At 35.7% G+C, this 15,357-nt stretch overlaps 2 pseudogenes; one reads left to right on the top strand and one right to left on the bottom strand.

Moving 5' to 3' along the window:
• Positions 1-1,299: 1,299 nt before the first annotated feature.
• On the bottom strand, positions 1,300-3,631 carry LOC147295460 (pentatricopeptide repeat-containing protein At3g29230 pseudogene; annotated as a pseudogene).
• Positions 3,632-13,038: 9,407 nt separating this feature from the next.
• On the top strand, positions 13,039-14,455 carry LOC147295459 (transcription factor MYB106 pseudogene; annotated as a pseudogene).
• Positions 14,456-15,357: the final 902 nt, after the last annotated feature.

Raw genomic sequence — 15,357 nt, 5'->3', positions numbered from 1 at the left:
TGATGAAGTGTTCTCTTAGTTAATTAAGGGAACATTAGATCGATAATTATATCATTTATTTAAAGGTAAACATAATACGTACAAAGCATGTAATGTTAGTTTATAGAGTTTGAAGATGGGTTTGGTTTAATATTTATATTTAAATTTAGGGACAAGCTAGGTTTTCTGTTCAATAGCTGTTGGTGTGGAACCCACAAGCGTCAAATGGAAAATGACTTTTCATTTGTTAAGACTTTGATTGAGAGTGCTTCTATACAGAAAATTTTCAATTACAAATTAGTTTATTCATTTATAAATTTACCTAAAACGATAAATTAAAACTTGAAAACAAAAACAAAATGGTCAGGTAGCCATGGCAGCTCCTACAGCGAAAAACTTTTTTTTGTTATGGAGCCAACAACGATATGATTTTTCCTATGGGCTATTACAAAAACATATAAAATACTCGGCAAGCTGTAGCTGTGCATGCACATGCATCGCTTGAGACACGCGTGCAATGCGCGCATGGAGAGAGAGAGTTTGATTAATTATTATTATTATTATATATTTAATTAAATAATAGTTTATAGACTATACAACTGATGTTCTCTCCTTCCAAGCTCCACTTGTTGAGAGTCAAAGGGAGTTGCTTAATACCAAGCATTATCAATCAAATCACGGTAATCACCCTCAGTATCCCAACTTCATTTCTTTGATGTTGAAAACTTCTTTTTCTATTTTTCCACCAATAATATGATATTAGGTGTAATTATAGGTTGTAGTTATCAAAAGGTTAAAAGGTCGGTAGATCAAGGGCAGATTGGGCTTTACTTCTATAGGCTGTCACCAGGAACAAGTCCATTAATGAATTCGGTCTTGTTTAACCCACTCATATTAATGGGTAAAATCGGGCCTCAATTACGAGTTGCAGCCCAGCCAGCAGGCTGACCCATTTGGCCCATCTATGGAACATGGCAACGGTCCAAGCAAAACAAAAATTGCCAAGGTGATCGCAAACAGGAAACCAACAGCCTTCTATGCTGTTATATGCTCTTAATAAACTTTGTTGCCTGATTTGATTCTGTTTGAGATGGTGACAAATGTTCATCTGCTGAACCTTGAATTTCATAAAAATTTTGTAGCAAACCTAATTGGATTGAGCTCTCTGTCGTTGTCCATAACAGAGGAAACCAGAAAAAAAAAAAAAAAAAAAAAAAAAGGACAATTTGAAGTAGAGCATCAAAAGCATTCTGACATTCCAAGTACCAAACCTGGAAAAATTATGATTTAAATTCTTGTATTCCAACAACATCCCAAGAGTAGTATCAAGCTGTATTGCTCCCACATGTCCTTTTCTTTTCCTGGAGTTAAAAAAGGCAAAAAGAAATTAAGAAAAAATTTCTCAGTTTACCTAAAAGGCTCGCGAGGTAACATTACTGTAGACTCATCTTATTGTATTACAGCTACCAGCAAAGTCATCAGGTACCCAATCTGCTCCCACATGCAGCATAACTTCTGATGGTTGTATCCAGTAGCAGTTCATCAACAGAGTTGGCTGATGCTAATGAATCTCTTCAACAATCACATGACTATTGTTACCAGGTTGCAGGGTTGCACAATTTACAGAAATAAATAATGTTTCCCTAATCCTGGGACCTGGGTACCATCACTAGGCTCCCTGACCAAGCTCCAGAAAGTCTGGTACATATCCAGATGATTTTAGCAGTTTCGTTAACCCCCTCAAGGCTCTATATATTTCCTCACTCTCTGGATGCCTCTCATCTAAGGAATAGAACTCAACAACACCATCATTGACCTCAATAAAGCTAACACCTGGCAATTTTTTATACCCAGTATCCCTCATTGCAACTTTTAATCTTGCCACATCTTTCCATCTCCCAAGATCACCATATATATTTGAAAGCATGACATAATTTGCAGGGTTTTTTGGTTCAAGTTCAATGAGCCGCTCAAGAGCCAGCTCAGCCAACTCAATGTTCTTGTAAACCCGACATGCCCCAAGTAAGGCAGCCCAAATAACTGCATCTGCTTCCATTGGCATCTTCCTCACAAAGTTCATAGCCTGGTCCAAAAGACCTGCTCGCCCAAGCAGATCAACCATACAGCCATAATGCTCAATTTGGGGCACAATTGAGTAGTCATTAACCATTGATTGGAAATACAAAAGACCATCTTTGACTAATCCAAGATGTGTACAAGAGCACAAAATGCCTATGAAGGTGATCCCATCTGGTTTTTCCCCACAATTCTTCATCTGGCGAAACAAATTTAAGGCATCAGCCCCACGTCCATGCATTGCCAAGCCACAAATTATAGTGTTCCAAGTAATTAAATCTTTCTTTTCCATGTTCTTGAACACGTGAACCGCATTGTCAATAATACCACATTTTGCATACATGTCAGTTAAAGCATTGCCAACATAAACATTTCTCTTGTACCCGATGCTCTCTGCATATACATGTACCCACTTACCCAAATCAAGAGCTCCTAATCTTGCACAAGCTGACAACACAGTCACTAAGGTGGCATCATTAGGAAGCACATCACCCTCAGTTAGCATCCGCTTGAAAGATCCCAGAACTTCAAAGAAGCGTCCATTCCGTGCATACCCTCCAATTAATCCATTCCAAGAGAAAACATTCCTCTCAGGCATCTCTTCAAACACCCTCTCACAAGCCTCAATGTCCCCATGACTTGCATAACCATTCAATACCGTATTCCAGGACATAACATCTCGTCTAGGCATTGCATCAAAAAGCTTTCTAGCCGCAACCATATCCCCCAGCTCAATATAACCCGAAACCATAGTGTTCCACAACACAATATCACGTTCCGGCGACAAATCAAAAAGGCGCTGTGCAGAAACCATATCACCACACACAATGTATGCATTAATCATGGAAGTCCAAGCAACCACATTCCTCTCAAACATCTCACCGAACACCTTATAAGCAGCTCCAATTACTCTCCCAGCCGCATACATTTCAATCAGCGTCGTTCCCACAAACGGGTTGGCTCTAAAACCACCTTTGATCACTACACAATGCAACTCTTCACCTTCTAACAACCTATTCAGTTTTCCACAAGATTTAATCACAGTAGGGAATGTGAAGCAATTGGGCATTATGTCCATGCTCTTCATCCTACCAAACAAGACTATAACTTTTCTGTGACTCCCATTCTTAGCAAACCCTCTAAACATTGCATTCCAGAGAGCAACATTTGGGTGGGGAGTTCCATCGAACAGTTTCTGGGCGTACGCCATTTGCCTCAGCTCGGCGCATGTCGCTATTAATTTGGGGGAGATGTAGTCGTTGTGCGGGAAGCCGTGGGTGATTATCTGGGTTTGTATTTGGTGAAGCTGCTTTGTGGTCTTACATGACTGCAAAAGTGAGATGAATTTTTCTTCACGAAGCCGGTGAGGGTGCTTTTGTGCAACCTGATGCAAAATCTTGGCTATTTTTAACCACAAAGGTGCGTTTAAGTGCGAGAATGGAACCAACTGCTTTCCAAAACTTCAATCAGGGAATCAATGGCCACCTTGCAGTCCAAGTTTCTCTTTGACAGGCTGCTTGTGGTTGTACATATATATACTTTTATATCATACCAGACGCCATGCAATGCACTCTCGTTATTTGTTCAATCTCTGTTTTACACTTTTACTAAAGTGTGTGCTAAATTAATTGTTTTTTTTTTTTTTAATAAATGAAGTTTATTGGACCAAATTAGATGAGGGTAAAGCCCAAAACAACCCAAGCCCGGGACTAAGACCACAAGGGGCCCAAGTCTGCAGAAGCTCAATAAATTAAGTACTTCACGCAATTATTTATCTTGTTTTTTTGGTAAACAAAATTATGCTATAGAAACTAAAGAGTTTGGCCGGCTATTGAAAGAAAAAGCTTGCGTAACCAAAGTTCTGGGCTCAAGTGAGGTGGAAATTTTTTTTTTTTTTTTTTTTTGGGGGGGGGGTGGGGGAGGGAAGAATCGTAACATTACCACAAAATATTAGTAATCCACGGTTATGTTAAGTGAATGATAAATTTATATTTTTATGATATATTATTATTAAATATTAATAATACACGTGTATATGTGTTATTAATTTTTTTTTTTAAGGAGAGAGGGATCAAACTTGGGTGTTAGGGGACAAATTTTACGACCCTTCCAACTGGACTGTCTACTAACTGCTACATAAATGTGTTATAACATAAATAAATTTATAAATCACGTGACGACGGTATATTACAATTACATCAAAAAATTACTCGTCATGATTCGTGAGAAACTGTGCCATCTTAGCAATTGGTATTTATAAGCAATAGATTTTATTTTAGCCTAAGATACTGAATTCATCCAACCTACCGCTTGAAACAGATATAGAAAATGAAGTGGGAGGGCCGGGTGACCTGCGGTGGTCCATGGAGGCCATGGGGTGGTCGGCTGTGATCGAAAAGGGACTACTCCATTTTCTTGTAGTTTAATTTTGTTTATTTTCCTTAATTTTCTATTTTATTAAAAATTAAAATTTATAATTTTTTATAAAAAAATTCGATCTAGAAACTATAATGAGTAAATAAGGTGGGTACGAATAGTATTGCCCCTTTTATTTTTGTCTCATTCCTATTCATTTAGCATTATGTACTGTCAGACATACTATAAAAAGCTAAAAATTAAGAACGTTCATACTATTTAATGTTTAGGTTGGACTTTGGCTTCAACAATATTAAAAGCCTGTGAAATGCACTAACGATTAACGAGCTAGCTGCACTCTTCTCTTCTGCATTAGTTGGGTGGTTAGGTTCAGGATCCATTGTCCACGCTTAAATATATAAGGCAAATTGTTCTCACCAAAAAAAAAAAAACAAATATATACAAATGACATACTTATCTGTATATAAATACACATAGAAAGTTTTACAATATATTCACTCTATGCAATTACACTTTTAATCCATATATGATGACAGATTCACATTTTTCATCCCAATATATAAATAACTTTTTCACTATTAAATGTGGATGTATATTGTAGATATTCTCACACACATGTATTTTTTCTTTTATTTTCTTAATTAAGTACTAATATATTATGTTAGTTAATTATGGTATACAGGCACCATATACTATACAATCACAATTATGGGGATGATGGGAGATTTATATGCATGAAGGGATTTATTGATGGGAGAATTCTAAAATATATACATGCAAGCACTATATACTATGGGAAAAGATTTGGTGCTCAATACTTGTGTCTTAATGTGTGCCTCAAACTATGTGGCAAAATTAATTAGTACACATCACTACTTAATTTTTAGGTCTATTAATTTTAACTACTAAATTTCAAAAACTTTTTAGTTTAAGTACCAAAATTAAATAACATTTTAGATTAGGTACAAGTTGAAAAGTCAAACAAAATAATAAAATAAAAGTTATTAGAATTTACAAATATTACTTCACATGCCACTACAATAAAAAAATAAAAATGATATTACATCACAAATATTACATTAATTTATACTATATTGTATTAAAAAAAAATCAATCCAGTCACAACTTAACTGTGACTATCTTGGTAAATTGAAAGAGACAACTCACACTACTATACTATGTATTATTTTGAGTAAAAGTATTGTTTTGACCTCTATTTATGTTATATCGTAGTATAATTTTCTAAAAAATTAAGTCACAATTTAACTGTGACTGTCTCACAACTTAGATGTGACTGTCGTTCAGTCACAACTAAATTTGAAGTTGTGAGTGTCGTACAGTCACAACTAAATGTGAAGTTGAAACTACATTAGCAAATTTTCAAGATAATATAAAAGCCTCAAGAGCAATTTTGTTAAAATTTTATAAATTTTAACTAACACTCATCATATGTAGGTCAAAGAACAAAAATATCAAATGGAAAAGACTCAAATCAAATGGGCCAACATATTTGTGATCTAAACTAAAAAATTACATTTAAATTTAGTAGTTCAATTGAAATATTATATAGTCTTCATGCTATACCAAAAAATTATTGAGATTTGGTATTTAATCCTAATTTTCTATTAATTCTTTAATAATTATACACATCATTATTTATTCACAAGATCAAATTAAAATTACTCTTATTAAAATACTATCTTACCCATCACAAATTTGATGTTAGTTTAAAATTTATTATTTAGATTATCGGTTTATTATCTATAACTGCTCAATACAATTAATTTGTTGGTTCAAGAAAGTGAAACGTCGTTCATCTCTGTCAAAAAAAAAAAAAAAAATGCAAACATTGAAGGGAGGCTAGGAGACTTTCTATTCAAGTCTGAGTCTTCAGACTCCAACCTCCCTTTTCTCTCCAAGAGTCCAAAAAACATGCTTCTTCTAGACCATTGAGTGTTGATAGGTTCATCTGCCAATTGAATCTATTTGTATACCATCCAAACATTTTACCAAATAAGCTCTCCTATTCAATTTCTCTGTCCTATGAAAAAAAACTTTCCTATAATAGGATTAGCTGTTAAAAATTATAATATTTGGTGATATTTTTTGGTAAGTTTTTTCTACACATTTTTTCCCTTGTCACTGAATATTAATGTTTAATTAGTTATGATGCTACGTCAATATATTATCACGTACTGTTATAAACTTATAAGAAAGTTTTTCTTCATAAAAAAAAAGTGGTTTTCTCCTGTCCTACTCCTTTCCAGCTTCCAAATAGAAATTGTGGGACTGGGACCTGCTATTATTATCGATCATGTAATTTGTATCCATTTGCCATATATAGTAGGCCTTTGTCTTATACATCCATTGATGAAGAACTAAAATTCCTCAACGCCCCCCTGATCCCCAACTAATCAAAACAAAAGGAATTAAACCCTTAAATCCATTTAATTATTTATCATAGTCAAGAGCTGGTTTTTTTATTATTATCAAATAAAGGGATGATTTAGAACCAATGTCCCTCCTTATAGGAGTTTTGAAGGGAATTAATGAGATGGAAATTAAGAAAAATGAAAAGAATATTGTGCATGTGTATCACTTAAACAAGGATACTACCTTTAAAATCACCCAAACAAGGACTTTAGGGTTCATTTAATTAACTCAAATAAAGATATATCGTCAATTCCATTATAATTTTCCGTCAATTTGAAGGACATATTTATCACTTTCATCATTATTTAAAAATAACTATTAAAAATTTTAAAATAACTAAAAGAAGAAAAGAAAAAAAAAAAAGACATAAAAAAGGGGGAGGATGCAGAAACCCCTCCCTCCCCACCTCCACCAGTACCCCCACCCACCTCACTACCCTTTCCAACCGACGATCTCCTCTTGCGCCAACAGCCCCTCCACCCCACGCCGGTGAACAATCTACCTTGCGCCGGAGATCCCACTTCCCCCATCTCTCTCTCTCTCTAGCGCAAATGCCGCCGGACCCAAGAGGTTCCGATGGGGTTCGCGCTATGTAGAGTGAACGTGAGAAAATGAAAGAAAGACAGATAGGGGAAGAGGAGAAAGGTCATCGGCAAGGGAGGGGTGGGGGGGCGTCGCCGACGCAAGGGAGGGGGAGCGTCGCCGGCCGAAGTGGGGATGGGTCCTGGCAAGGCTCGGTTGTGGGGGAGGATGGTTGTTTCTTTTTTTTTTTTTTGCTAGGTTTTTTATTTAGTTTAGTGTATAATTTTATAATTATTTTTGAAATCAAACACTTAAGTTTAGTTTGAGATTGCTGTGAGAAAAAACGGTTATGAAGTAAAGTAGATGTGAAGTAAAGTCAACTGTGAAGTAAAGCAGTTGAGTGTTTGGTAAATTATATTTTCAAAAGTGTTGTGAGTACAAAAGCAGTATGAAGGTGTTTGGTAAATTGTAATGTAAAACTGCTGTGGCTATTTATAATTACTAAATTGAGGGTATTATGGGTAAAATAAAATTTTCATTATTGCTGTGATTCACTGCAGCTTTCAAAAGCACCTACAAACTTACTTTCTATTTTTGCTGTGGGGAGTTGAGAATTGTGGGACAAAGCACTTTTTCATTTTTTTACCAAACATCAAAACTGCTGTGGGTGATTGAGAATTGTCATCCACAGCAGCTTTTGAGTCCTCCACAACAATCCCAAACGGGGCCTTATTTTAGTTTTGTGAATAACAATTTTCTTAATAGTAAGTATATAATAAGCGTATATTTTTTAAATAATAATTTAATGATTATTTTCGTGTTTAATTTTATAATTATTTTTTAATGATATTTGGAATGACAACTTTACCCCTAAAAATAATGGAGGTTTTAACATAAGTAACGGTCTGTCTTTATTTGAATAAAAAATCAAGTTTAAGACCTAAATTGGGTCACTTTGCAGGTGGTATTCTCGTTTAAAATAAGCATATAAGCTGGAATACTGTTGCTTGAATTTTCCCTTACAAGAAAAACAAAACTCCATTTGACTAACCTTTTTGGCTATATTAATATCGTATTGTGAATTTGTAATATATGTATATGGGGAGCATAATGGCAAACCAAATGGAGTAATGGATAATGAAAGTAAAAGACGACGGATCGGAGTGGGTGAAGTGGCATTCAAATCGTAACCTGCACAACATTTAGCACATTTAACTCTCACGTGTTTTTATTGATTGATTCATATGTGCAAAAATACAGTAATAAGAATTAAATATCATGCATTATATTTATATTATTATATATATTGCAATTTCACCACCCCAGAAGAAAACGTGCAAACATGCACGCATGTGGCGTTATCAATAATGAATTTTTTTTTTTTGGTCAATTTATCAATAATGAATTTACTCATCACTTTAACTTGGTGTCTCAGAATAACCACCAATCTCAATGTATGTGTTCTATAACTTAACTATAGTTAATCATAGAATAATTAAACAATAAAAAATACTTATTTATTTTCCTAAAAAGTTTAATTAGTTTAGGATTAAAACAAAAACATAAAAAGAGAATAATAACAACCAGAGACCGCCCTCGCCGTCCGGCTACCACTCTCCCATCCGCTCTCTTTTTCCTCTCAACCAAGGACGAATTCAAAGCCTGAGAGCTCCTCCACTCATGGCCATGGACATCATCTTGTGTAAATCTTGTAGAGCACATTTGCTTTCTTGTATTTTGGCTTCTTTTTCGTTTTGGTAATTTGGGGTCTCGCTATGAGTTGGACAGTGATTATTCTCCTTGTTTTTTATAGTAGGTGGTAATTGAACAGACATTGCACAACTCCGGCGGACAACGGCCCGAGTTGAGAGGATGGGTCACTGGAAAGATAGGGTTGATGGTTTTTGGGAAGATAAATAAGTATTTTTGTATTATTTACTTATTTTCTTATTAATTATTAACTATGGTTGATTAGGTTATAGCCTATAGAATATACGTTGAAATAGGTGGTGATGTGAGCAAATTTGCTCTCATCAGTAATGACACCCTCTGGCCCATCTAACGGTTGATGACACTTTAATTTTTATTTTCACCTTTATCTCTACCTTCAACTTATATCTAATCTTACGGAAAGTTCACAAAAAAATCCAATATTGGATTTTGGCAACCAAAATGCAGCATCTAATTTCATCTCATTTTGAGGGTTGCATAACTCAACAATCAGATATGAGTTGCAGAGATCAAAAGTGCCCGTCCATAACTCATTATCTCATAACCAAAAAAATTGACATAAAATAAGATGAAATCCAGTCCATCCAACAATCTTTCACCGGAACCAACCAGGCATCGTCAAGAACTTAATCTCGAAACAAATGGGCTTTGACGATTTACTAACTAACATCTCTTAATATTAAACTATATTTGTCAATTCTCTGGCCTATTTTGCCATTACCCCCATCATCTAATTCAATTGTTTTGTGAAATATCAATTAATCCCATGAAAATTAATACTCAAATTTTTTTATTCTTGTTGAAAGTGAGATACCGACAGCGGGAGAGTGGGAGACAAAACAACAAAAAATCCTTTACCATTATCTATTGGGAAGGGTGAGTAACCAGAAAGATTTGTTTTCAAAGTGAGGTTTAGAAACAATCTTTTATAGATCGAGGGGGATGAGTAGACAAAAATCCAGGTTCGAGAGAGGTGTACGTTGCAGCTTTTCGTTTTCTTTTGGGCCTCGAGAGAGGTTGCATATTAGAGAAATTGAGAAAAAGTGGAAGTGAAACAATTTTTTATACTCAGTGATTCAGTGAATCAATTATCAAAAATTTCAGAGATCGAATTCAGTCTATTGTGGAGATATGTAGAGAGGATGAGAGGAAGTGAAGAAAAGAAAGATTAGAAAAAGAAAAACTTTAAATGACGTCGTATTTAGCGTAAGATATAAAAGACCAATTTGTAACCACATGATCTTAATAAACGGTTCCTATTAAAAGCTGAGGTAAGCTCAGCACCAAATCAGTTCCCCTTTTGATAGTACCTTTGTAAGGTGGGGTGCCTTGCTCTAATCGGATGGAGCAAAAGTTCTGTCTTGTATATTTCAGAGCGATCACTGCTGTGATAAGTTGAAAAATATTCAGATGCATGCTGGTCCACATCATTTATAATGTTGCATTGAATAGTCGGACACTCTGACACGCACTCATCGGGGCCATGGGACCATGGCCCTGCAAACTTCTGAAAGAGTAAAATAATTAGGTGCATGTGTATATTACCTAGCCGTTCATCACGACCTAGCTATCTCCTATGTACTGTGTTGTTTTGCTTTCAATTTGTGATTCCCTCTTTATCTCTCTCTCTCTATGTATATCAGACTCCGTTTAGTTACGTCCGCACGTTCGTATATTAATTCGGCATCTGATCGAATCATATATATAAATAAGGCTTGGTCTATTGTTACATATTTCATAAAAGAAATTTTAATCAATAAATCATTTAAATACCTCATGAACTATTTTGACCCCTAATCTTAAATTTTACTTTTGTAACTCTTTTATTTGTGATATATCTATAATATCTTCCGTATAAAGTCCTTTTTTCTACTGTAGTGTGTTTTTTTTTTTTTTTTTTTGCATTTCTCTTCCCTAGCCAACCATTGCCCTTCCCCAGCCAACCACTGTACCATCGTCGCCGCGCCACTCGTCGTCCCAACTATCGACGCCCTCATCCCCTGCCGTTGTAGTAAACCCAGCAAATGCAGCAAATCCAGTAGATGCAACAAACCTAGCAGATCGATGCAACAACAAATCCAGCAAAATCTAATGAAAAAAAGCTCAAAAAAAAAAACCCAACAATACCCTCTAAATGAATTTTTCTTTAAAAGAGTTTTTCTCTAAAAAAAATCAAATCTGATTGAATTTTTGGTCGCCACATAATCGAATTTGTGGTTGCCATATGACTATAACACATTCTACCATGTGGCGACCACAAATTCGATTATGTAGCGACCAAAAATTCAACCAGATCTGGCTATAGCACATTTCACCAGATCTAGGTTTTCAATTTTTTTTTTTTTCAGCTTTGGGTTGGGAGAGAATATGATGGGTCGTTGGCCAGTGCTCATCACCATCCTCCACTTTCCTCTCCGACATCTCATCTTTGTCTCTCTTTCTTTGTCTTTGTTCCTTTCCTTCTCAACCCATTAAAGAAAAACCCAAATTTGGGTTTTCGATTTTTTTTATTTTTATATTTGGTTTGAGAGAGAAGGAGAGAGTGATAGATAGAGGAGATGATAGGCGTTGGCTGGTGATGGAGGTCGCTCTCCATGGTTGCTGCAAGAAGAAGATGGAGGAAGCTTTGTCTGCTACAGTAACTCGACTCGCCACATGATCGTCATATGGACTATCTAGTCGCCACAAGGTATTTGTATAAGGGTATTTTGGTCTGAAAAAATGCAAAAGCGTCATAAAATTTAAATTTAGGGCTAGGGGGTCAAAATAGTTCATGGGGTATTAAAATGGGTTATTGACTCAAATTTCTCTATTTCATATGTGGCCTCAAAATTAAAAAGCTGTCCCTACCCAGGAGTTGGAAATTGAAAAAAAATAGAATAACATGAAATATGAAATTGTAGATAAGTCGTTCAAAATGGTCGGAATTTCACACGTACAAATATGCAAACCTCTTCTTCTTTTTTGGGTCAACAAATATGTCCTGCATATTTATTTATATTTATGTCCTGCAGTACTGTTTTGGGAGTGGTCTTCTTCATGCATGTGCCTTGCGGTAGGCCAGCCATCACATTCACCGGAGCCGGTAAGAAAGGAAAGGGCAACTCCTGGCCGGCAAAGGAAAAGCAGCTTGAAAACATTGTGCCTGTACGTAGCTAAGATGAATATGACTGTTAATTAAGACAAAATGTGACTGGAAACGAAATTTAATTATAGAGATTTTTTTCTTGTTATAATATATACTTGAGGGAACCTAACCTTGAATTATCTTAATCCTAGTCATTACTCTACCTAGGTACTCTTACTACTTGTACTAATTCCAATAACTTATAACTACAAAAATTTGGATCGTTAAAAGATAATTTTTATAAAGTTATTCCCAAATATATATGTTGAATCTAGGTGTGATATTCCCAACTTAATGTGAGACCCAAATTTAATTTGACAAAATTAACTGCATATATAAAAGTCATCATTAACAGCTCTAAACCATGATCGAGCTTGCTTAGAACAACAAAAATATTTAGACCATATTCTTATATCATATTGTGTACCACATCACATGAATACATAAATGTGTACAGTACATAGGTATTAATTTACATAAACATGTAGGGTCGATCTCATGCACAAGAATAGTACCATATATGATTTCTTCTCCCAATATATATAGCAATGAAATGTTGGGGTGGTAGCGGCCGTATTCTTAATCAAACATACAGAAAAGGACAGACAAAGGGTACTAGTCTGGTTCTATACATTCCTCTTCATCTAGCTAGTTTGTCAATACTCAATATAACACTACTTTTTTTTTTTTTGTCTGAATACTCAATAGTAGTTTCACTTGCTTATCAAGCTCAAACAACATTCACGTAATATATATTTTTTTTTGTCTTTTTAATTACAACATCAAGAGATCAGATGAGAAAGTCCAGTTGCAGTGCCGCGTCGTCGGGCATAAGGAGAGGTTCATGGACTCCTGAAGAGGACCAAAAGCTCTTGGCCTTCATTCAACAACATGGCCAGGGAAACTGGCGTTCCTTGCCCCAGAAAGCTGGTCAACTTACTTAATTCTAGCTCTATTTTACTTTACTTACATAATCCTAGCTAGCTTAGCTAGTTAATTAGCTACTCTTCTTTCACAGTTTCTAATCTGAATAATTAAATAATATATAGTCTTGTGTTTGTGGAACTTGGTGTGTTATTTATACTCACAGGTCTTCAGAGATGCGGCAAGAGCTGCAGACTAAGATGGAGAAACTACCTACGGCCTGATATTAAGAGGGGAAATTTCAGTTTGCAAGAGGACCAAACCATCATTCGACTTCATGCACTTCTAGGCAACAGGTAATTAATTATTTGGGTACCTAATTGCAAGCTTAGTTATCATCATATATATATATATATCCAGTACAACTTGGAAATGAATCAAACAGAGTACGTACACCAGGATTTGATTAATACATAGTACTATTATATATTACTATAAGTCTATATCCAGCATATATGATGTTTTCCATTTCCTTATATGTCTTTTACATGTTAATGGTGTATGGTATATGCATGATGTACGTCTGTCTGTGAGTACTAATGTAGGTGGTCGGCGATAGCTGCGCACTTGCCAAAGAGAACAGACAATGAGATAAAGAATTATTGGAACTCACGTCTGAAGAAACGACTGGCCATGATAGGCCTTGATCCTGTTACCCACAAGCCCAAGGCTGCAGCCAATATACTTGCCTCCGCCGGTGGCGCTGATCCCAAGAACTTGTCAAACCTCACCCACTTAGCTCAGTGGGAAAGTGCTAGGCTTCAAGCAGAAGCTAGGTTTGCTAGAGAGTACTCCAAATTGCGTCACCACGATGATATGAATCTTCCTCCTGCTGCAGACTCGTCATTAGACATGGAGTACTACTACTCTAAGCCTGATGGTCATGCCGCAGCTCCACTAACAGCCTGGGAAAGCCTGTTGTTGTCAAAGTCAATAGCAGCCACTGCAGGCTGCGAAGATGGTGGTCTTAGTGGTACCACCGACGCAGGCCAAGATCATGTTTCATTTGGTAACGTTAATGTTGGTGTTAGTTCATGTGATTTTGAGCCTCCAACATTAATATCAAGCATGGTCAATAACTTAGGTACGACCTTGTCAACTACGGCCGGATCCGGATCGTTGCATTTTAATCAAGTTTTAGGCCAATCTGGCAATGAATATTATTGCAGTACTAGCACTAGTACTAGTACTGAACTTTTCGCTGCACTTCATCACAACGATACCGGGTTTGGTTCGTTTGAGGTTGGAGATATGTGCTTGGAAGACTTTGGAGCAGTATTATTGTAATCATTTTTAATATATTGATGGGGGACCAAGTGATTAGTATAGTTGGGTCGAAACGGGTCAATTGCATGTTGCTATCTGCATTATTGGTGTAGTAAGGTAATCGATCTTGCTAGCTTGTATTGGATCCTTTGCCAATTTATTAATTTTAAACATTTTCATTTTGTTAATGAACGTTCATGAAGATGAAGCCCAGAAATTTTTTCTAGTTCCTCAACGTTTGGAAGCAATCCCGTGGTCCCCTGCACATTAAATTGTTTCTGAATGATGATCGTGCCAAAAGTTGATTATTTATAATCGGTCATCGTGTAGGTCAGTCTAATTTATGTCCCCAGCGACAATCAACTCTGTGCCGTTATTAATGCAGTCGAACGCATTATACGACCAGTACTATATATATAGTATCAAAATGGAACTGACCAGCTAATTAGCATTCAAGCTCAGTATTGATTAAAAAATAAAAAAAAAAATTAAATAAAAGCTCAGTATTGAATATTGATCAGTACCTTATTGCTTAACACTGTATGCATACCTCATATGAAAGCATGGATCAAAATTCTTTTTTTGATTTTTATTGGTGTTGATTTATGTAATTATTTATTTTTGTTATATTAAAAGGGATCAAATTCTTTATCTTTTGTAATTTTATAATAATTAAACTGCTTAATTTTAGGTTTTCCTTCATTTAATTAAAGCAGTGAACCCCCCCTTTAAGCTTTGTTATTATGCATATTTTCAATGAATATATGATTTGGCTTACTAGCTAGGTTATACACCATTAATGAGCCCGCAGCGGCCGGAAGGTGTATCATTAATTTCAGGTAAATATATAAGATATGGGTTGGTCCGAATGGGGAGGTTGAGGTTGCAGAATGCAGTCCCCATTGAATTAATGATGAATATAC

The sequence above is a fragment of the Dryas octopetala genome, chromosome 2 (genome assembly GCF_963921425.1).
Source record: "Dryas octopetala chromosome 2, drDryOcto1.1, whole genome shotgun sequence".
In the NCBI taxonomy this organism is placed as follows: Eukaryota; Viridiplantae; Streptophyta; class Magnoliopsida; order Rosales; family Rosaceae; genus Dryas; species Dryas octopetala.
Note: the sequence above shows the minus strand (reverse complement) of the source record. Positions and strands in the feature narration are given on the sequence as shown.